Source organism: Neolamprologus multifasciatus, chromosome 3, assembly GCF_963576455.1.
Source record: "Neolamprologus multifasciatus chromosome 3, fNeoMul1.2, whole genome shotgun sequence".
Lineage (NCBI taxonomy): Eukaryota > Metazoa > Chordata > Actinopteri > Cichliformes > Cichlidae > Neolamprologus > Neolamprologus multifasciatus.
Window position 1 is genome coordinate 44,882,713 of NC_140441.1, and position 20,138 is coordinate 44,902,850.

The window sequence follows — 20,138 nt, forward strand, 5'->3', positions numbered from 1 at the left end:
TTTTGAAGATGGCCTCAGGAACCAGCACAGGGCCTGGTGTGGTGTAGTTAGCCTCGGCCAGCAGCACTGGCCCTGGTGTGTTGTAGGTGGCCTCAGCCAGCAGAACAAGACATTGGTGAAAACAGCCAAAAGCAATGTCGTTAATGTGCCCTCATTAATGGGCAGCTGCTTTGGGTCTTTTAATACACCCCTTCTCTGGATCAAAAGCAGTTCAATGACATGAAAATTAAAGGCTTACAGCACCAGGTATTCCCAGGCAGTCTCCCATCCAAGTACTAACCAAGCCCAGCCCTGCTTAGCTTCCGAGATCAGACGAGGTCAGGCGTGCTCAGGGTGGTATGGCCGTAAGCTGCTGCCCACAGCACAATGTGTCAATTTATGGAATCAAGTGATGAGGTGGCCAGTACCTGAAGTTACGAACACAATCCTATAACCCTACCTGCATGCTTGCCTAATACCCTAACCCAAAGACTCAGTTTAGCATTTATCCAGCAGCACAGGCCCTGGATTTTTGAAGATGGCCTCAGGAACCAGCACAGGGCCTGGTGTGGTGTAGTTAGCCTCAGCCACCAGCACTGGCCCTGGTGTGTTGTAGGTGGCCTCAGCCAGCAGAACAAGACATTGGTGAAAACAGCCAAAAGCAATGTCGTTAATGTGCCCTCATTAATGGGCAGCTGCTTTGGGTCTTTTAATACACCCCTTCTCTGGATCAAAAGCAGTTCAATGACATGAAAATGAAAGGCTTACAGCACCAGGTATTCCCAGGCAGTCTCCCATCCAAGTACTAACCAAGCCCAGCCCTGCTTAGCTTCCGAGATCAGACGAGGTCAGGCGTGCTCAGGGTGGTATGGCCGTAAGCAGCTGCCCACAGCACAATGTGTCAATTTATGGAATCAAGTGATGAGGTGGCCAGTACCTGAAGTTACAAACACAATCCTATAACCCTACCTGCATGCTTGCCTAATACCCTAACCCAAAGACTCAGTTTAGCATTTATCCAGCAGCACAGGCCCTGGATTTTTGAAGATGGCCTCAGGAACCAGCACAGGGCCTGGTGTGGTGTAGTTAGCCTCGGCCAGCAGCACTGGCCCTGGTGTGTTGTAGGTGGCCTCAGCCAGCAGAACAAGACATTGGTGAAAACAGCCAAAAGCAATGTCGTTAATGTGCCCTCATTAATGGGCAGCTGCTTTGGGTCTTTTACAGTTTTTTCTGATTGCTTAAGCACATTTTTTGTAACTATTGGCTTTTTTTGCAAAACTCTACACACAAATAAGAAAACCTGTCACCCAATTATCAAAACATTGTAGTTCTCTTGCAAAAGCGAACACAGCTAGATTAACTCTTCACACCTTCGTAAAAATGGTGTTTTTGTATCAAACAGTACACACAAGCCATCATCTACTAAGCACACAATGCGCCAACTGCACACTGATGGTATGAATACAAAACACATCTGGCTTTTGCTTTCTCTGTGCACAACGTAGGCTATGTCAGTTTGAGCTCATACTTTTGTCATAGATCCATAAGCATAGACGGATCCAAACTTCAAGTACTGGTGTTTATTCACACACATCAAAACAAACACAAGTGTTTATTACCAAGTATAGGATTATTTGCAATCGCCATATTGACTATATGGGTTTCTTGGTCTGCAGTGAACATGCTTCCTCTGCCCCAGCATGTGGTCGTCTAGCAATTCTGTAAAGTAACAATTTCAGTATTTTTACATCTATGGTATTGTTGTGTTTCTCATCAGCATATGGCAGTGCTACAAAACTTAGTGCAAAGTGACTGTACCAACCGATTCTAATTTCAAAATATCCTTATGTTACTTGCTACAGTGTAGCGGCTTGAGTTAGGCTGGACCCGTTGGCCAGCTCCCCTCAGGGTCATTCCACAGTTGATTACATGGTCCACTATTGTAGCTCTGATGTCATCAGCAATTCTATTTCTTACTCTTCTTACCCTTCCTCTCCCCCCTCCTCGTCCTCCTCTCCCCCCTCCTCGTCCTCATCTTGCTCCTCCTTGTCCTTGTCGTCCTCTTCTTCCTACTTCTTCACCTCCACGTCCTCTTCCTCGGCCTCCTCTACTTCTCACTCTTCCTGCTCCCTCCATTGTACTCCACACACAGAGCTTACCTGTATTATAGTGCTTAGGCTGATTGCAAAGTGAACTAATTATCTAAAAAAGTTTTCACATGTGACAGTGTGCCAGACAGTTGGCAAAATAGTGTAAATAATGGCCTTAAATGTGTATAGTTTTGCTAGGAGTGCATTGATCATTTGGAAATTGAGTGTAAAGCAGTGAGTTGTGTTTACAGTTCTGCAAAAAGAGTGCTGTGCAGTGGATTGTAGCTACAGGTTTGCAAAGTGTGTGTTACAAAATGGCAAACTAAGTGCAAAGCAGTGTTTGTGCTTTTAGTTTTGCAAACTCAGTGAGTGGTTTTGCTATAAGTATTAATAGTTTTAGAAATTGTGCTATAAGAATCACAGTTAGGGTTTAAGCATTCAGAAAAAACTGTAATACACCCCTTCTCTGGATCAAAAGCAGTTCAATTACATGAAAGACTTACAGCACCAGGTATTCCCAGACAGTCTCCCATCCAAGTACTAACCAAGCCCAGCCTTGCTTAGCTTCCGAGATCAGACGAGGTCAGGCGTGCTCAGGGTGGTATGGCCGTAAGCTGCTGCCCACAGCACAATGTGTCAATTTATGGAATCAAGTGATGAGGTGGCCAGTACCTGAAGTTACGAACACAATCCTATAACCCTACCTGCATGCTTGCCTAATACCCTAACCCAAAGACTCAGTTTAGCATTTATCCAGCAGCACAGGCCCTGGATTTTTGAAGATGGCCTCAGGAACCAGCACAGGGCCTGGTGTGGTGTAGTTAGCCTCGGCCAGCAGCACTGGCCCTGGTGTGTTGTAGGTGGCCGAGGCCAGCAGAACAAGACATTGGTGAAAACAGCCAAAAGCAATGTCGTTAATGTGCCCTCATTAATGGGCAGCTGCTTTGGGTCTTTCAATACACCCCTTCTCTGGATCAAAAGCAGTTCAATGACATGAAAATGAAAGGCTTACAGCACCAGGTATTCCCAGGCAGTCTCCCATCCAAGTACTAACCAAGCCCAGCCCTGCTTAGCTTCCGAGATCAGACGAGGTCAGGCGTGCTCAGGGTGGTATGGCCGTATGCTGCTGCCCTCAGCACAATGTGTCAATTTATGGAATCAAGTGATGAGGTGGCCAGTACCTGAAGTTATGAACATAATCCTATAACCCTACCTGCATGATTGCCTAATACCCTAACCCAAAGACTCAGTTTAGCATTTATCCAGCAGCACAGGCCCTGGATTTTTGAAGATGGCCTCAGGAACCAGCACAGGGCCTGGTGTGTTGTAGGTGGCCTCAGCCAGCAGAACAAGACATTGGTGAAAACAGCCAAAAGCAATGTCGTTAATGTGCCCTCATTAATGGGCAGCTGCTTTGGGTCTTTTAATACACCCCTTCTCTGGATCAAAAGCAGTTCAATGACATGAAAATGAAAGGCTTACAGCACCAGGTATTCCCAGGCAGTCTCCCATCCAAGTACTAACCAAGCCCAGCCCTGCTTAGCTTCCGAGATCAGACGAGGTCAGGCATGCTCAGGGTGGTATGGCCGTAAGCTGCTGTCCACAGCACAATGTGTCAATTTATGGAATCAAGTGATGAGGTGGCCAGTACCTGAAGTTACGAACACAATCCTATAACCCTACCTGCATGCTTGCTTAATACCCTAACCCAAAGACTCAGTTTAGCATTTATCCAGCAGCACAGGCCCTGGATTTTTGAAGATAGCCTCAGGAACCAGCACAGGGCCTGGTGTGGTGTATTTAGCCTCGGCCAGCAGCACTGGCCCTGGTGTGTTGTAGGTGGCCTCACCCAGCAGAACAAGACATTGGTGAAAACAGCCAAAAGCAATGTCGTTAATGTGCCCTCATTAATGGGCAGCTGCTTTGGGTCTTTTAATACACCCCTTCTCCGGATCAAAAGCAGTTCAATGACATGAAAATTAAAGGCTTACAGCACCAGGTATTCCCAGGCAGTCTCCCATCCAAGTACTAACCAAGCCCAGCCCTGCTTAGCCTCCGAGATCAGACGAGGTCAGGCGTGCTCAGGGTGGTATGGCCGTAAGCTGCTGTCCACAGCACAATGTGTCAATTTATGGAATCAAGTGATGAGGTGGCCAGTACCTGAAGTTACGAACACAATCCTATAACCCTACCTGCATGCTTGCCTAATACCCTAACCCAAAGACTCAGTTTAGCATTTATCCAGCAGCACAGGCGTTGGATTTTTGAAGATAGCCTCAGGAACCAGCACAGGGCCTGGTGTGGTGTAGTTAGCCTCGGCCAGCAGCACTGACCCTGTGTGTTGTAGGTGGCCTCAGCCAGCAGAACAAGACATTGGTGAAAACAGCCAAAAGCAATGTCGTTAATGTGCCCTCATTAATGGGCAGCTGCTTTGGGTTTTTTACAGTTTTTTCTGAATGCTTAAACCCTAACTGTGATTCTTATAGCACAATTCCTAAAACTATTAACACTTATAGCAAAACCACTCACTGAGTTTGCAAAACTAAAAGCACAAACACTGCTTTGCACTCAGTTTGCAATTTTGTAACACACACTTTGCAAAACTGTAGGCACAACTCACTGCTTACACTCAATTACCAAATTTCCAACACACTCCTAGCAAAATTATACACATGTATGGCTATCATTAACACTATTTTGCCAACTGTCTGGCACACTTTCAGATGTGAAAACTGTTTTAGATAATTAGTCCACTTTGCAATCAGCCTAAGCACTATAAACAGGCCACAGGTAAGCTGTCTATGTGGAGTACAATGGAAGGAGCAGTAAGAGTGAGAAGAGTGAGAATCAGAGGAGGCCGAGGGAGAGGACGTGGAGGTGAAGAAGCAAGAGGGTTAGAGGAAGTTAGAGGAAGAGGACAAAGAGGAGCAAGAAGAGGACGAGGAGGGGAAAGAGGAAGGGTAAGAAGAGTAAGAAACAGAATAACTGATGACATCAGGGCTACAATAGTGGACCATGTCATCAACCATGGGATGACCCTGAGGGAAGCTGGCCAACGGGTTCAGCCTAAACTGAGCCGCTACACTGTGGCAAGCATCATTAGGACATTTCGAAATGAGAATCGGTAAGTACTTTGTAGCACTGCCATACTCTAATGAGAAACACAACAGTACCATACATGCAAAAATACTGAAATTGTTACTTTACAGAATTGCTAGACGTCCAGATGTTGGGGGCAGAGGCAGAATGTTCAATTGACATCTGTACACAGAGAAAGCAAAAGCCAGATGTGTTTTGTATTCATACCATCAGTGTGCAGTTGGCGCATTGTGTGCTTAGTAGATGATGGCTTGTGTGTACTGTTTGATACGAAAACACCATTTTTACGAAGGTGTGAAGAGTTAATCTAGCTGTGTTCGCTTTTGCAAGAGAACTACAATGTTTTGATAATTGGGTGACAGGTTTTCTTATTTGTGTGTAGAGTTTTGCAAAAATAGCCAATAGTTACAAAAAATGTGCTTAAGCAATCAGAAAAAACTGTAATACACCCCTTCTCTGGATCAAAAGCAGTTCAATGACATGAAAATGAAAGGCTTACAGCACCAGGTATTCCCCCATCCAAGTACTAACCAAGCCCAGCCCTGCTTAGCTTCCGAGATCAGGCGAGGTCAGGCGTGCTCAGGGTGGGATGGCCGTAAGCTGCTGGCCGTAAGCTGCTGCCCTCAGCACAATGTGTCAATTTATGGAATCAAGTGATGAGGTGGCCAGTACCTGAAGTTACGAACACAATCCTATAACCCTACCTGCATGCTTGCCTAATACCCTAACCCAAAGACTCAGTTTAGCATTTATCCAGCAGCACGGGCCCTGGATTTTTAAAGATGGCCTCAGGAACCAGCACAGGGCCTGGTGTGGTGTAGTTATCCTCGGCCAGCAGCACTGGCCCTGGTGTGTTGTAGGTGGCCTCAGCTAGAAGAACAAGACATTGGTGAAAACAGCCAAAAGCAATGTCGTTAATGTGCCCTCATTAATGGGCAACTGCTTTGGGTCTTTTAATACACCCCTTCTCTGGATCAAAAGCAGTTCAATGACATGAAAATGAAAGGCTTACAGCACCAGGTATTCTCAGGTAGTCACCCATCCAAGTACTAACCAAGCCCAGCCCTGCTTTGCTTCCGAGATCAGACGAGGTCAGGCGTGCTCAGGGTGGTATGGCCGTAAGCTGCTGCCCACAGCACAATGTGTCAATTTATGGAATCAAGCCATGAGGTGGCCAGTACCTGAAGTTACGAACACAATCCTATAACCCTAACTGCATGCTTGCCTAATTCCCTAACCCAAAGACTCAGTTTAGCATTTATCCAGCAGCACAGGCCCTGGATTTTTGAAGATGGCCTCAGGAACCAGCACAGGGCCTGGTGTGGTGTAATTAGCCTCAGCCACCAGCACTGGCCCTGGTGTGTTGTAGGTGGCCTCAGCCAGCAGAACAAGACATTGGTGAAAACAGCCAAAAGCAATGTCGTTAATGTGCCCTCATTAATGGGCAGCTGCTTTGGGTCTTTTAATACACCCCTTCTCTGGATCAAAAGCAGTTCAATGAAATGAAAATAAAAGGCTTACAGCACCAGGTATTCCCAGGCAGTCTCCCATCCAAGTACTAACCAAGCCCAGCCCTGCTTAGCTTCCGAGATCAGACAAGGTCAGGCGTGCTCAGGGTGGTATGGCCGTAAGAAACTGCCCTCAGCACAATGTGTCAATTTATCGAATCAAGTGATGAGGTGGCCAGTACCTGAAGTTACGAACACAATCCTATAACCCTACCTGCATGCTTGCCTAATACCCTAACCCAAAGACTCAGTTTAGCATTTATCCAGCAGCACAGGCCCTGGATTTTTGAAGATGGCCTCAGGAACCAGCACAGGGCCTGGTGTGGTGTAGTTAGCCTCGGCCAGCAGCACTGGCCCTGCTGTGTTGTAGGTGGCCTCAGCCAGCAGTACAAGACACTGGTGAAAACAGCCAAAAGCAATGTCGTTAATGTGCCCTCATTAATGGGCAGCTGCTTTGGGTCTTTTAATACACCCCTTCTCTGGATCAAAAGCAGTTCAATGACATGAAAATTAAAGGCTTACAGCACCAGGTATTCACAGGCAGTCTCCCATCCAAGTACTAACCAAGCCCAGCCCTGCTTAGCTTCCGAGATCAGACGAGGTCAGGCGTGCTCAGGGTGGTATGGCCGCAAGCTGCTGCCCATAGCACAATGTGTCAATTTATGGAATCAAGCGATGAGGTGGCCAGTACCTGAACTTACGAACACAATCCTATAACCCTACCTGCATGCTTGCCTAATTCCCTAACCCAAAGACTCAGTTTAGCATTTATCCAGCAGCACAGGCCCTGGATTTTTGAAGATGGCCTCAGGAACCAGCACAGGGCCTGGTGTGGTGTAGTTAGCCTCGACCAGCAGCACTGGCCCTGGTATGTTGTAGATGGCCTCAGCCAGCAGAACAAGACATTGGTGAAAACAGCCAAAAGCAATGTCGTTAATGTGCCCTCATTAATGGGCAGCTGCTTTGGGTCTTTTAATACACCCATTCTCTGGATCAAAAGCAGTTCAATGACATGAAAATGAAAGTCTTACAGCACGAGGTATTCCCAGGCAGTCTCCCATCCAAGTACTAACCAAGCCCAGCCCTGCTTAACTTCGGAGATCAGACGAGGTCAGGCGTGCTCAGGGTGGTATGGCCGTAAGCTGCTGCCCACAGCACAATGTGTCAATTTATGGAATCAAGTGATGAGGTGGCCAGTACCTGAAGTTACGAAGACAATCCTATAACCCTACCTGCATGCTTGCCTAATACCCTAACCCAAAAACTCAGTTTAGCATTTATCCAGCAGCACAGGCCCTGGATTTTTGAAGATGGCCTCAGGAACCAGCACAGGGCCTGGTGTGGTGTAGTTAGCCTCAGCCAGCAGCACTGGCCCTGGTGTGTTGTAAGTGCCTCAGCCAGCAGAACAAGACATTGGTGAAAAAAGCCAAAAGCAATGTCGTTAATGTGCCCTCATTAATGGGCAGCTGCTTTGGGTATTTTAATACACCCCTTCTCTGGATCAAAAGCAGTTCAATGACATGAAAGGCTTACAGCACCAGGTATTCCCAGGCAGTCTCCCATCCAAGTACTAACCAAGCCCAGCCCTGCTTAGCTTCCGAGATCAGACGAGGTCAGGCATGCTCAGGGTGGTATGGCCGTAAGCTGCTGCCCACAGGACAATGTGTCAATTTATGGAAACAAGTGATGAGGTGGCCAGTACCTGAAGTTACGAACACAATCCTATAACCCTACCTGCATGCTTGCCTAATACCCTAACCCAAAGACTCAGTTTAGCATTTATCCAGCAGCACAGGCCCTGGATTTTGGAAGATGGCCTCAGGAACCAGCACAGGGCCTGGTGTGGTGTAGTTAGCCTCGGCCAGCAGCACTGGCCCTGTGTGTTGTAGGTGGCCTCAGCCAGCAGAACAAGACATTGGTGAAAACAGCCAAAAGCAATGTCGTTAATGTGCCCTCATTAATGGGCAGCTGCTTTGGGTCTTTTAATACACCCCTTCTCTGGATCAAAAGCAGTTCAATGACATGAAAATGAAAGGCTTACAGCACCAGGTATTCCTAGGCAGTCTCCCATTCAAGTACTACCCAAGCCCAGCCCTGCTTAGCTTCCGAGATCAGACGAGGTCAGGCGTGCTCAGGGTGGTATGGCCGTAAGCTGCTGCCCACAGCACAATGTGTCAATTTATGGAATCAAGTGATGAGGTGGCCAGTACCTGAAGTTACGAACACAATCCTATAACACTACCTGCATGCTTGCCTAATACCCTAACCCAAAGACTCAGTTTAGCATTTATCCAGCAGCACAGGCCCTGGATTTTTGAAGATGGACTCAGGAACCAGCACAGGGCCTGGTGTGGTGTAGTTAGCCTCGGCCAGCATCGCTGGCCCTGTGAGTTGTAGGTAGCTTCAGCCAGCAGAACAAGACATTGGTGAAAACAGCCAAAAGCAATGTCGTTAATGTGCCCTCATTAACACTAGAATTACTGAGCCTTTTTTTCCCTGCTGCAGTCCCTACTACTAGATTTACTAGCCTGCGCAGATTTGCGTAAATTCCCCCCCCGACCCTAACACCTCTTGGCACCCCGCTGAGATTTTCACAGGTCTTCAGCTCCATTGTTCTCCTGCTTTTGTTGTGCAAAGACACCCTCCCCCAACCATGAGAGATTCAGGTCTTTCCTTCCCTGCAAGGCTACTTTCCTTCCTTACTTGCAGCGTACAATACACCATGGTAGTTCTTGTCAATCCTTGTCACTACATTGCATGCCTGCCCATAAACACATATACACAGAGTTGTACATATATTTATATAGCCACACCTTACATATTATGCATAAAGTCTAGTTATACACACACACACACACATCTATATCTATATATATCTATATATATCTATATATCTATATCTATATCTCTAATATATATATATATATGTATATATATGTATATATATATATATATATATATACATATATATGTATGTATGTATAAATGTATATATATAGATATATATATGTATATATATATATATATATGTATATATATATCTGTATATATGTATATATGTATATATATGTATATATATATATGTATATATATACATATTAGAGATATATATATAGATATATATATGTAGATATAGATGTGTGTGTGTGTGTATACATACACCAATATTTTTGAATACACGTATCCATATTTATGTTTCCAGATTGTTTGTATAGTGCACTTTCTATACCCTGCTCTTTGTACAGTTTTTATTTAGCTGCTTTTGTCTTGCACTGTCCACTTTTTTGCAATGACAATGCAGATTTTCCACTTGTGGGACAAATAAATGCAGATTTGCTGTGTGTGTGTGTGTGTGTTTGTGTTTGTGCAACATTGGCATTTGTTTACTCAGATCCAAGGCAGGCAAAACCTCTGTGTTACAACCTACATAGAAAAGACACACATTCACAATATATGGGTACACAAGTCTTTTTTATTTCAAAGTATTTCCGACTTTACAGCGTTTGCAGACCCAGTGTCCATCATCCCTGCATTTGGCACAAGTGAATTTCTGACATGTTGCACAGGTAAACCTGCTGCGATTCCTGTTGCAGCTCTCTTGCACCTGGCACTGCGTTGTCTTTACAGTCCCTGGCACAGCAGCTGCAGCAGCTTCAGCAGCCTGCCTCTGTGCTAATATTTCCTTGAGCTGCATGAATCAGCAACGAAGTTGCTGAGCTAGAAGACTCAGAAACAATCTTCTTTTGCCTGTCCACCCTGTACATGCCTTGTACAAAATGTAGGCATTCACCGCCGCCAGGTCCAGCATATTGTAGAAAGCCGCTACTGGCCACCTGCATGTTGCTGCTCTTACGGAATACATCCGTGCCATTTGGTCAACACGTCTACACCACACTGTAAAAGCAGAGAGAGAGTCATGAGTATATGTTTTTTTCTATAGGCCTGTATAGCACACATCAGAAAACATTGTAGCACTGGTTTAAAATTGTACACACATTCACATACCTTCATGTGGTTATAGTCTGCTATCGTGTTGGGTTTCCTCTTTCTGTCGTCACCGATCGTCACGTCTTGGTGCATGGAACTTGGAACACACACAGTCTTGTTTTTTTAGGTGCATAAATTGTCAAGGAGACACCGCCACTTCTAAGCACTGAAGTGGAGAATACCTCTCGCTTTGCAGTATCTTTTGCAAGTTGAGGAAGTTCACGCCGGACTTTATTCACCGTGCCCAGTAACGTTGTTTTGCGCTGCAGCAGTCTGTGCGACAGTGACAGTGAAGTAAAGAAATTGTCCGTTGTGACGTTTCTCCCATCATCCAAAAACGGCTCCATCAGTTTCATGACCACGTTCTCTGCCAGCCTCTCTCCCTTCTGATGACTGGGGTCCTTTCCCAAGTAAGGAGATGCACTGCAGACATATTTGGTGTCCAAATCCGTGGTCATCCAGAACTTGATCCCAAATTTGTCTGGCTTGGTTGCGATATACTGTGTGAATGGACAACAAACCTTGGTAGGGAACAGCTGTTCATCTATGGTCATGTGTTCTCCTGGAGTGAAACTCTTAGCACAGTTCTCGTTGAAGCGTGTCCAGATGTCTGAGATCGCCGCAAATTTGTCTGTTTTCACCCGTTCTGCCCGCGTGTCCCTGTCATCAAATCGAAGGTGCATAATTGAAATGAATCTATCTCGGGGCATTGTCTCTTTGATTACTGACACCAGAAATCCTCCTGACCAGCAATCCACAATGGCACCAACAGGACACATGATTGCTCTTACAAACAGGATTGAAATGAATGCCATCAGTTCATGAACTGACAAATTCCAGTCCGGCTCTGTTCTGCGGGCTTGATGTACCGTACAGTCTCTGATGGTCTGCAGCATTCCCACGTCTAACAGGCAAAGGAAGCTTTGGAGCACACTTGTAATCTTACGTTGTCAGAAGATAAACAAATAGAGAATGGTAAATTTACATGAACTTCACTCTAAATGGGTTTATATAACCCATATGTAATATGGCAATGAGGTGTGAATGTGTGTCTTTTATATTTGCAGGTCAGTCAATGTGTGGGATATTTTGTATAGATACGGCAGGCATTTCTGAAAGTTGTAACACAGAGGTTTGGCCTGACTTGATTCTGAGCAACTCAGAGTAAACAAATGCAAATGTGCCAGGCCTCAAGGATAATGGGTGGTTTGCACAACAAAAGCTGGAGGAGAAACGAGCTGACGACCTGTGAAAATCTCAGCAGGGGTGATTAACACCTCGGGACTTGCACCAGAAAATAAAAAAGCCAGTAATTCTAGGGGGAGTTGGGTTTAGGGAAGTTACGCAAATTTGCGCAGGTTAGTAAACCTAGTGTTAATGGGCAGCTGCTTTGGATCTTTTAATACACCCCTTCTCTGGATCAAAAGCAGTTCAATGACATGAAAATGAAAGGCTTACAGCACCAGGTATTCCCAGGCAGTCTCCCATCCAAGTACTAACCAAGCCCAGCCCTGCTTAGCTTCCGAGATCAGACGAGGTCAGGCGTGCTCAGGGTGGTATGGCCGTAAGCTGCTGACCACAGCACAATGTGTCAATTTATGGAATCAAGCGATGAGGTGGCCAGTACCTGAAGTTACGAACACAATCCTATAACCCTACCTGCATGCTTGCCTAATACCCTAACGCAAAGACTCAGTTTAGCATTTATCTAGCAGCACAGGCCCTGGATTTTTGAAGATGGCCTCAGGAACCAGCACAGGGCCTGGTGTGGTGTAGTTAGCCTCGGCCAGCAGCACTGGCCCTGGTGTGTTGTAGGTGGCCTCAGCCAGCAGAACAAGACATTGGTGAAAACAGCCAAAAGCAATGTCGTTAATGTGCCCTCATTAATGGGCAGCTGCTTTGGGTCTTTTAACAGACCCCTTCTCTGGATCAAAAGCAGTTCACTGACATGAAAATGAAAGGCTTACAGCACCAGGTATTCCCAGGCAGTCTCCCATCCAAGTACTAACCAAGCCCAGCCCTGCTTAGCTTCCGAGATCAGACGAGGTCAGGCGTGCTCAGGGTGGTATGGCCGTAAGCTGCTGCCCACAGCACAATGTGTCAATTTATGGAATCAAGCGATGAGGTGGCCAGTACCTGAAGTTACGAACACAATCCTATAACCCTACCTGCATGCTTGCCTAATACCCTAACCCAAAGACTCAGTTTAGCATTTATCCAGCAGCACAGGCCCTGGATTTTTGAAGATGGCCTCAGGAACCAGCACAGGGCCTGGTGTGGTGTAGTTAGCCTCGGCCAGCAGCACTGGCCCTGGTGTGTTGTAGGTGGCCTCAGCCAGCAGAACAAGACATTGGTGAAAACAGCCAAAAGCAATGTCGTTAATGTGCCCTCATTAATGGGCAGCTGCTTTGGGTCTTTTAATACACCCCTTCTCTGGATCAAAAGCAGTTCAATGACATGAAAATGAAGGCTTACAGCACCAGGTATTCCCAGGCAGTCTCCCATCCAAGTACTAACCAAGCCCAGCCCTGCTTAGCTTCCGAGATCAGACGAGGTCAGGCGTGCTCAGGGTGGTATGGCCGTAAGCTGCTGCCCACAGCACAATGTGTCAATTTATGGAATCAAGTGATGAGGTGGCCAGTACCTGAAGTTACGAACACAATCCTATAACCCTACCTGCATGCTTGCCTAATACCCTAACCCAAAGACTCAGTTTAGCATTTATCCAGCAGCACAGGCCCTGGATTTTTGAAGATGGCCTCAGGAACCAGCACAGGGCCTGGTGTGGTGTAGTTAGCCTCGGCCAGCAGCACTGGCCCTGGTGTGTTGTAGGTGGCCTCAGCCAGCAGAACAAGACATTGGTGAAAACAGCCGAAAGCAATGTCGTTAATGTGCCCTCATTAATGGGCAGCTGCTTTGGGTCTTTTAACAGACCCCTTCTCTGGATCAAAAGCAGTTCACTGACATGAAAATGAAAGGCTTACAGCACCAGGTGTTCCCAGGCAGTCTCCCATCCAAGTACTAACCAAGCCCAGCCCTGCTTAGCTTCCGAGATCAGACGAGGTCAGGCGTGCTCAGGGTGGTATGGCCGTAAGCTGCTGCCCACAGCACAATGTGTCAATTTATGGAATCAAGCGATGAGGTGGCCAGTACCTGAAGTTACGAACACAATCCTATAACCCTACCTGCATGCTTGCCTAATACCCTAACCCAAAGACTCAGTTTAGCATTTATCCAGCAGCACAGGCCCTGGATTTTTGAAGATGGCCTCAGGAACTAGCACAGGGCCTGGTGTGGTGTAGTTAGCCTCGGCCAGCAGCGCTGGCCCTGTGTGTTGTAGGTGGCCTCAGCCAGCAGAACAAGACATTGGTGAAAACAGCCAAAAGCAATGTCGTTAATGTGCCCTCATTAATGGGCAGCTGCTTTGGGTCTTTTAATACAGCCCTTCTCTGGATCAAAAGCAGTTCAATGACATGAAAATGAAAGGCTTACAGCACCAGGTATTCCCAGGCAGTCTCCCATCCAAGTACTAACCAAGCCCAGCCCTGGTTTGCGTCCGAGATCAGACGAGTTCAGGCGTGCTCAGGGTGGTATGGCCGTAAGCTGCTGCCCACAGCACAATGTGCCAATTTATGGAATCAAGTGATGAGGTGGCCAGTACCTGAAGTTACGAACACAATCCTATAACCGTACCTGCATGCTTGCCTAATACCCTAACCCAAAGACTCAGTTTAGCATTTATCCAGCAGCACAGGCCCTGGATTTTTGAAGATGGCCTCAGGAACCAGCACAGGGCCTAGTGTGGTGTAGTTAGCCTCGGCCAGCAGCACTGGCCCTGCTGTGTTGTAGTTGGCCTCAGCCAGCAGAACAAGACATTGGTGAAAACAGCCAAAAGCAATGTCGTTAATGTGCCCTCATTAATGGGCAGCTGCTTTGGGTATTTTAATACAGCCCTTCTCTGGATCAAAAGCAGTTCAATGACATGAAAATGAAATGAAAGGCTTACAGCACCAGGTATTCCCAGGCAGTCTCCCATCCAAGTACTAACCAAGCCCAGCCCTGCTTAGCTTCCGAGATCAGACGAGGTCAGGCGTGCTCAGGGTGGTATGGCCGTAAGCTGCTGCCCACAGCACAATGTGTCAATTTATGGAATCAAGTGATGAGGTGGCCAGTACCTGAAGTTACGAACACAATCCTATAACCCTACCTGCATGCTTGCCTAATACCCTAACCCAAAGACTCAGTTTAGCATTTATCCAGCAGCACAGGCCCTGGATTTTTGAAGATGGCCTCAGGAACCAGCACAGGGCCTGGTGTGGTGTAGTTAGCCTCGGCCAGCAGCACTGGCCCTGGTGTGTTGTAGGTGGCCTCAGCCAGCAGAACAAGGCATTGGTGAAAACAGCCAAAAGCAATGTCGTTAATGTGCCCTCATTAATGGGCAGCTGCTTTGGGTCTTTTAATACACCCCTTCTCTGGATCAAAAGCAGTTCAATGACATGAAAATGAGAGGCTTACAGCATCAGGTATTCCCAGGCAGTCTCCCATCCAAGTACTAACCAAGCCCAGCCCTGCTTAGCTTCCGAGATCAGACGAGTTCAGGCGTGCTCAGGGTGGTATGGCCGTAAGCTGCTGCCCACAGCACAATGTGCCAATTTATGGAATCAAGTGATGAGGTGGCCAGTACCTGAAGTTACGAACACAATCCTATAACCCTACCTGCATGCTTGCCTAATACCCTAACCCAAAGACTCAGTTTAGCATTTATCCAGCAGCACAGGCCCTGGATTTTTGAAGATGGCCTCAGGAACCAGCACAGGGCCTAGTGTGGTGTAGTTAGCCTCGGCCAGCAGCACTGGCCCTGGTGTGTTGTAGTTGGCCTCAGCCAGCAGAACAAGACATTGGTGAAAACAGCCAAAAGCAATGTCGTTAATGTGCCCTCATTAATGGGCAGCTGCTTTGGGTCTTTTAATACACCCCTTCTCTGGATCAAAAGCAGTTCAATGACATGAAAATTAAAGGCTTACAGCACCAGGTATTCCCAGGCAGTCTCCCATCCAAGTACTAACCAAGCCCAGCCCTGCTTAGCTTCCGAGATCAGACGAGGTCAGGCGTGCTCAGGGTGGTATGGCCGTAAGCTGCTGCCCACAGCACAATGTGTCAATTTATGGAATCAAGTGATGAGGTGGCCAGTACCTGAAGTTACGAACACCATCCTATAACCCTACCTGCATGCTTGCCTAATACCCTAACCCAAAGACTCAGTTTAGCATTTATCCAGCAGCACAGGCCCTGGATTTTTGAAGATGGCCTCAGGAACCAGCACAGGGCCTGGTGTGGTGTAGTTAGCCTCGGCCAGCAGCACTGGCCCTGGTGTGTTGTAGGTGGCCTCAGCCAGCAGAACAAGGCATTGGTGAAAACACCCAAAAGCAATGTCGTTAATGTGCCCTCATTAATGGGCAGCTGCTTTGGGTCTTTTAATACACCCCTTCTCTGGATCAAAAGCAGTTCCACGACATGAAAAAGAAATGCTTACAGCACCAGGTATTCCCAGGCAGTCTCCCATCCAAGTACTAACCAAGCCCAGCCCTGCTTAACTTCCGAGATCAGACGAGGTCAGGCGTGCTCAGGGTGGTATGGCCGTAAACTGCTATCCACAGCACAATGTGTCAATTTATGGAATCAAGTGATGAGGTGGCCAGTACCTGAGCTTACGAACACAATCCTATAACCCTACCTGCATGCTTGCCTAATACCCTAACCCAAATCCTCAGTTTAGCATTTATCCAGCAGCACAGGCCCTGGATTTTTGAAGATGGCCTCAGGAACTAGCACAGGGCCTGGTGTGGTGTAGTTAGCCTCGGCCAGCAGCGCTGGCCCTGTGTGTTGTAGGTGGCCTCGGCCAGCAGAACAAGACATTGGTGAAAACAGCCAAAAGCAATGTCGTTAATGTGCCCTGATTAATGGGCAGCTGCTTTGGGTCTTTTAATACACCCCTTCTCTGGATCAAAAGCAGTTCAATGACATGAAAATGAAAGGCTTACAGCACCAAGTATTCCCAGGCAGTCTCCCATCCAAGTACTAACCAAGCCCAGCCCTGCTTAACTTTCGAGATCAGACGAGGTCAGGCGTGCTCAGGGTGGTATGGCCGTAAGCTGCTGCCCACAGCACAATGTGTCAATTTATGGAATCAAGTGATGAGGTGGCCAGTACCTGAAGTTACGAACACAATCCTATAACCCTACCTGCATGCTTGCCTAATACCCTAACCCAAAGACTCAGTTTAGCATTTATCCAGCAGCACAGGCCCTGGATTTTTGAAGATGGCCTCAGGAACCAGCACAGGGCCTGGTGTGGTGTAGTTAGCCTCGGCCAGCAGCACTGGCCCTGGTGTGTTGTAGGTGGCCTCAGCCAGCAGAACAAGGCATTGGTGAAAACAGCCAAAAGCAATGTCGTTAATGTGCCCTCATTAATGGGCAGCTGCTTTGGGTCTTTTAATACACCCCTTCTCTGGATCAAAAGCAGTTCAATGACATGAAAATGAGAGGCTTACAGCATCAGGTATTCCCAGGCAGTCTCCCATCCAAGTACTAACCAAGCCCAGCCCTGCTTAGCTTCCGAGATCAGACGAGTTCAGGCGTGCTCAGGGTGGTATGGCCGTAAGCTGCTGTCCACAGCACAATGTGTCAATTTATGGAATCAAGTGATGAGGTGGCCAGTACCTGAAGTTACGAACACAATCCTATAACCCTACCTGCATGCTTGCCTAATACCCTAACCCAAAGACTCAGTTTAGCATTTATCCAGCAGCACAGGCCCTGGATTTTTGAAGATGGCCTCAGGAACCAGTACAGGGCCTGGTGTGGTGTAGTTAGCCTCAGCCAGCAGCACTGGCCCTGGTGTGTTGTAGTTGGCCTCAGCCAGCAGAACAAGACATTGGTGAAAACAGCCAAAAGCAATGTCGTTAATGTGCCCTCATTAATGGGCAGCTGCTTTGGGTCTTTTAATACACCCCTTCTCTGGATCAAAAGCAGTTCAATGACATGAAAATGAAAGGCTTACAGCACCAGGTATTCCAGGCAGTCTCCCATCCAAGTACTAACCAAGCCCAGCCCTGCTTAGCTTCCGAGATCAGACGAGGTCAGGCGTGCTCAGGGTGGTATGGCCGTAAGCTGCTGCCCACAGCACAATGTGTCAATTTATGGAATCAAGCCATGAGGTGGCCAGTACCTGAAGTTACGAACACAATCCTATAACCCTAACTGCATGCTTGCCTAATTCCCTAACCCAAAGACTCAGTTTAGCATTTATCCAGCAGCACAGGCCCTGGATTTTTGAAGATGGCCTCAGGAACCAGCACAGGGCCTGGTGTGGTGTAGTTAGCCTCGGCCAGCAGCAGTGGCCCTGGTGTGTTGTAGGTGTCTCAGCCAGCAGAACAAGACATTGGTGAAAACAGCCAAAAGCAATGTTGTTAATGTGCCCTCATTAATGGGCAGCTGCTTTGGGTCTTTTAATACACCCCTTCTCTGGATCAAAAGCAGTTCAATGACATGAAAATTAAAGGCTTACAGCACCAGGTATTCCCAGGCAGTCTCCCATCCAAGTACTAACCAAGCCCAGCCCTGCTTAGCTTCCGAGGTCAGACGAGGTCAGGCGTGCTCAGGGTGGTATGGCCGTAAGCTGCTGCCCATAGCACAATGTGTCAATTTAAGGAATCAAGCGATGAGGTGGCCAGTACCTGAAGTTACGAACACAATCCTATAACCCTACCTGCATGCTTGCCTAATACCCTAACCCAAAGACTCAGTTTAGCATTTATCTAGCAGCACAGGCCCTGGATTTTTGAAGATGGCCTCAGGAACCAGCACAGGGCCTGGTGTGGTGTAGTTAGCCTCGGCCAGCAGCACTGGCCCTGGTGTGTTGTAGGTGGCCTCAGCCAGCAGAACAAGACATTGGTGAAAACAGCCAAAAGCAATGTCGTTAATGTGCCCTCATTAATGGGCAGCTGCTTTGGGTCTTTTAATACAGACCCCTTCTCTGGATCAAAAGCAGTTCACTGACATGAAAATGAAAGGCTTACAGCACCAGGTATTCCCAGGCAGTCTCCCATCCAAGTACTAACCAAGCCCAGCCCTGCTTAGCTTCTGAGATCAGACGAGGTCAGGCGTGCTCAGGGTGGTATGGCCGTAAGCTGCTGCCCACAGCACAATGTGCCAATTTATGGAATCAAGTGATGAGGTAGCCAGTACCTGAAGTTACGAACACAATCCTATAACCCTACCTGCATGCTTGCCTAATACCCTAACCCAAAGACTCAGTTTAGCATTTATCCAGCAGCACAGGCCCTGGATTTTTGAAGATGGCCTCAGGAACCAGCACAGGGCCTGGTGTGGTGTAGTTAGCCTCAGCCACCAGCACTGGCCCTGGTGTGTTGTAGGTGGCCTCAGCCAGCAGAACAAGACATTGGTGAAAACAGCCAAAAGCAATGTCGTTAATGTGCCCTCATTAATGGGCAGCTGCTTTGGGTCTTTTAATACACCCCTTCTCTGGATCAAAAGCAGTTCAATGACATGAAAATAAAAGGCTTACAGCACCAGGTATTCCCAGGCAGTCTCCCATCCAAGTACTAACCAAGCCCAGCCCTGCTTAGCTTCCGAGATCAGACAAGGTCAGGCGTGCTCAGGGTGGTATGGCCGTACGAAACTGCCCTCAGCACAATGTGTCAATTTATCGAAACAAGTGATGAGGTGGCCAGTACCTGAAGTTACGAACACAATCCTATAACCCTACCTGCATGCTTGCCTAATACCCTAACCCAAAGACTCAGTTTAGCATTTATCCAGCAGCACAGGCCCTGGATTTTTGAAGATGGCCTCAGGAACCAGCACAGGGCCTGGTGTGGTGTAGTTAGCCTCGGCCAGCAGCACTGGCCCTGGTGTGTTGTAGGTGGCCTCAGCCAGCAGTACAAGACATTGGTGAAAACAGCCAAAAGCAATGTCGTTAATGTGCCCTCATTAATGGGCAGCTGCTTTGGGTCTTTTAATACACCCCTTCTCTGGATCAAAAGCAGTTCAATGACATGAAAATTAAAGGCTTACAGCACCAGGTATTCACAGGCAGTCTCCCATCCAAGTACTAACCAAGCCCAGCCCTGCTTAGCTTCCGAGATCAGACGAGGTCAGGCGTGCTCAGGGTGGTATGGCCGCAAGGTGCTGCCCATAGCACAATGTGTCAATTTATGGAATCAAGTGATGAGGTGGCCAGTACCTGAAGTTACGAACACAATCCTATAACCTTACCTGCATGCTTGCCTAATACCCTAACCCAAAGACTCAGTTTAGCATTTATCCAGCAGCACAGGCCCTGGATTTTTGAAGATGGCCTCAGGAACCAGCACAGGGCCTGGTGTGGTGTAGTTAGCCTCGGCCAGCAGCACTGGCCCTGGTGTGTTGTAGGTGGCCTCAGCCAGCAGAACAAG

At 47.5% G+C, this 20,138-nt stretch overlaps 10 non-coding genes and 19 pseudogenes across 10 annotated transcripts; all 29 read right to left on the minus strand.

Moving 5' to 3' along the window:
• Positions 1-231: 231 nt before the first annotated feature.
• LOC146523379 (5S ribosomal RNA) lies at positions 232-350 on the minus strand. Its single transcript, XR_014873512.1, has one exon. It is a non-coding gene; the product is annotated as a 5S ribosomal RNA (ribosomal RNA).
• Positions 351-740: 390 nt separating this feature from the next.
• LOC146523380 (5S ribosomal RNA) lies at positions 741-859 on the minus strand. The gene has a single exon (XR_014873513.1). It is a non-coding gene; the product is annotated as a 5S ribosomal RNA (ribosomal RNA).
• A 1,706-nt stretch (positions 860-2,565) lies between these two features.
• On the minus strand, positions 2,566-2,684 carry LOC146523381 (5S ribosomal RNA; annotated as a pseudogene).
• Positions 2,685-3,074: 390 nt separating this feature from the next.
• LOC146523382 (5S ribosomal RNA) lies at positions 3,075-3,193 on the minus strand (annotated as a pseudogene).
• A 351-nt stretch (positions 3,194-3,544) lies between these two features.
• On the minus strand, positions 3,545-3,663 carry LOC146523383 (5S ribosomal RNA; annotated as a pseudogene).
• A 390-nt stretch (positions 3,664-4,053) lies between these two features.
• On the minus strand, positions 4,054-4,172 carry LOC146523384 (5S ribosomal RNA; annotated as a pseudogene).
• A 1,488-nt stretch (positions 4,173-5,660) lies between these two features.
• Positions 5,661-5,769, minus strand: LOC146523385 (5S ribosomal RNA; annotated as a pseudogene).
• Positions 5,770-6,173: 404 nt separating this feature from the next.
• Positions 6,174-6,292, minus strand: LOC146523386 (5S ribosomal RNA; annotated as a pseudogene).
• A 390-nt stretch (positions 6,293-6,682) lies between these two features.
• On the minus strand, positions 6,683-6,801 carry LOC146523387 (5S ribosomal RNA; annotated as a pseudogene).
• A 390-nt stretch (positions 6,802-7,191) lies between these two features.
• Positions 7,192-7,310, minus strand: LOC146523388 (5S ribosomal RNA; annotated as a pseudogene).
• Positions 7,311-7,700: 390 nt separating this feature from the next.
• On the minus strand, positions 7,701-7,819 carry LOC146523389 (5S ribosomal RNA; annotated as a pseudogene).
• A 383-nt stretch (positions 7,820-8,202) lies between these two features.
• Positions 8,203-8,321, minus strand: LOC146523390 (5S ribosomal RNA; annotated as a pseudogene).
• A 389-nt stretch (positions 8,322-8,710) lies between these two features.
• On the minus strand, positions 8,711-8,829 carry LOC146523391 (5S ribosomal RNA; annotated as a pseudogene).
• A 3,285-nt stretch (positions 8,830-12,114) lies between these two features.
• Positions 12,115-12,233, minus strand: LOC146523392 (5S ribosomal RNA). Its single transcript, XR_014873514.1, has one exon. It is a non-coding gene; the product is annotated as a 5S ribosomal RNA (ribosomal RNA).
• Positions 12,234-12,623: 390 nt separating this feature from the next.
• Positions 12,624-12,742, minus strand: LOC146523393 (5S ribosomal RNA). The gene has a single exon (XR_014873516.1). It is a non-coding gene; the product is annotated as a 5S ribosomal RNA (ribosomal RNA).
• A 389-nt stretch (positions 12,743-13,131) lies between these two features.
• Positions 13,132-13,250, minus strand: LOC146523394 (5S ribosomal RNA). Its single transcript, XR_014873517.1, has one exon. It is a non-coding gene; the product is annotated as a 5S ribosomal RNA (ribosomal RNA).
• A 390-nt stretch (positions 13,251-13,640) lies between these two features.
• LOC146523395 (5S ribosomal RNA) lies at positions 13,641-13,759 on the minus strand. The gene has a single exon (XR_014873476.1). It is a non-coding gene; the product is annotated as a 5S ribosomal RNA (ribosomal RNA).
• A 389-nt stretch (positions 13,760-14,148) lies between these two features.
• Positions 14,149-14,267, minus strand: LOC146523396 (5S ribosomal RNA; annotated as a pseudogene).
• Positions 14,268-14,662: 395 nt separating this feature from the next.
• On the minus strand, positions 14,663-14,781 carry LOC146523397 (5S ribosomal RNA). The gene has a single exon (XR_014873518.1). It is a non-coding gene; the product is annotated as a 5S ribosomal RNA (ribosomal RNA).
• A 390-nt stretch (positions 14,782-15,171) lies between these two features.
• On the minus strand, positions 15,172-15,290 carry LOC146523398 (5S ribosomal RNA; annotated as a pseudogene).
• Positions 15,291-15,680: 390 nt separating this feature from the next.
• LOC146523399 (5S ribosomal RNA) lies at positions 15,681-15,799 on the minus strand. Its single transcript, XR_014873519.1, has one exon. It is a non-coding gene; the product is annotated as a 5S ribosomal RNA (ribosomal RNA).
• A 390-nt stretch (positions 15,800-16,189) lies between these two features.
• On the minus strand, positions 16,190-16,308 carry LOC146523400 (5S ribosomal RNA). Its single transcript, XR_014873479.1, has one exon. It is a non-coding gene; the product is annotated as a 5S ribosomal RNA (ribosomal RNA).
• Positions 16,309-16,697: 389 nt separating this feature from the next.
• LOC146523401 (5S ribosomal RNA) lies at positions 16,698-16,816 on the minus strand (annotated as a pseudogene).
• A 390-nt stretch (positions 16,817-17,206) lies between these two features.
• Positions 17,207-17,325, minus strand: LOC146523402 (5S ribosomal RNA; annotated as a pseudogene).
• Positions 17,326-17,715: 390 nt separating this feature from the next.
• On the minus strand, positions 17,716-17,833 carry LOC146523403 (5S ribosomal RNA; annotated as a pseudogene).
• A 389-nt stretch (positions 17,834-18,222) lies between these two features.
• LOC146523404 (5S ribosomal RNA) lies at positions 18,223-18,341 on the minus strand (annotated as a pseudogene).
• Positions 18,342-18,733: 392 nt separating this feature from the next.
• LOC146523405 (5S ribosomal RNA) lies at positions 18,734-18,852 on the minus strand. Its single transcript, XR_014873493.1, has one exon. It is a non-coding gene; the product is annotated as a 5S ribosomal RNA (ribosomal RNA).
• Positions 18,853-19,242: 390 nt separating this feature from the next.
• On the minus strand, positions 19,243-19,361 carry LOC146523406 (5S ribosomal RNA; annotated as a pseudogene).
• Positions 19,362-19,751: 390 nt separating this feature from the next.
• LOC146523407 (5S ribosomal RNA) lies at positions 19,752-19,870 on the minus strand (annotated as a pseudogene).
• Between the last annotated feature and the right edge of the window lie 268 nt (positions 19,871-20,138).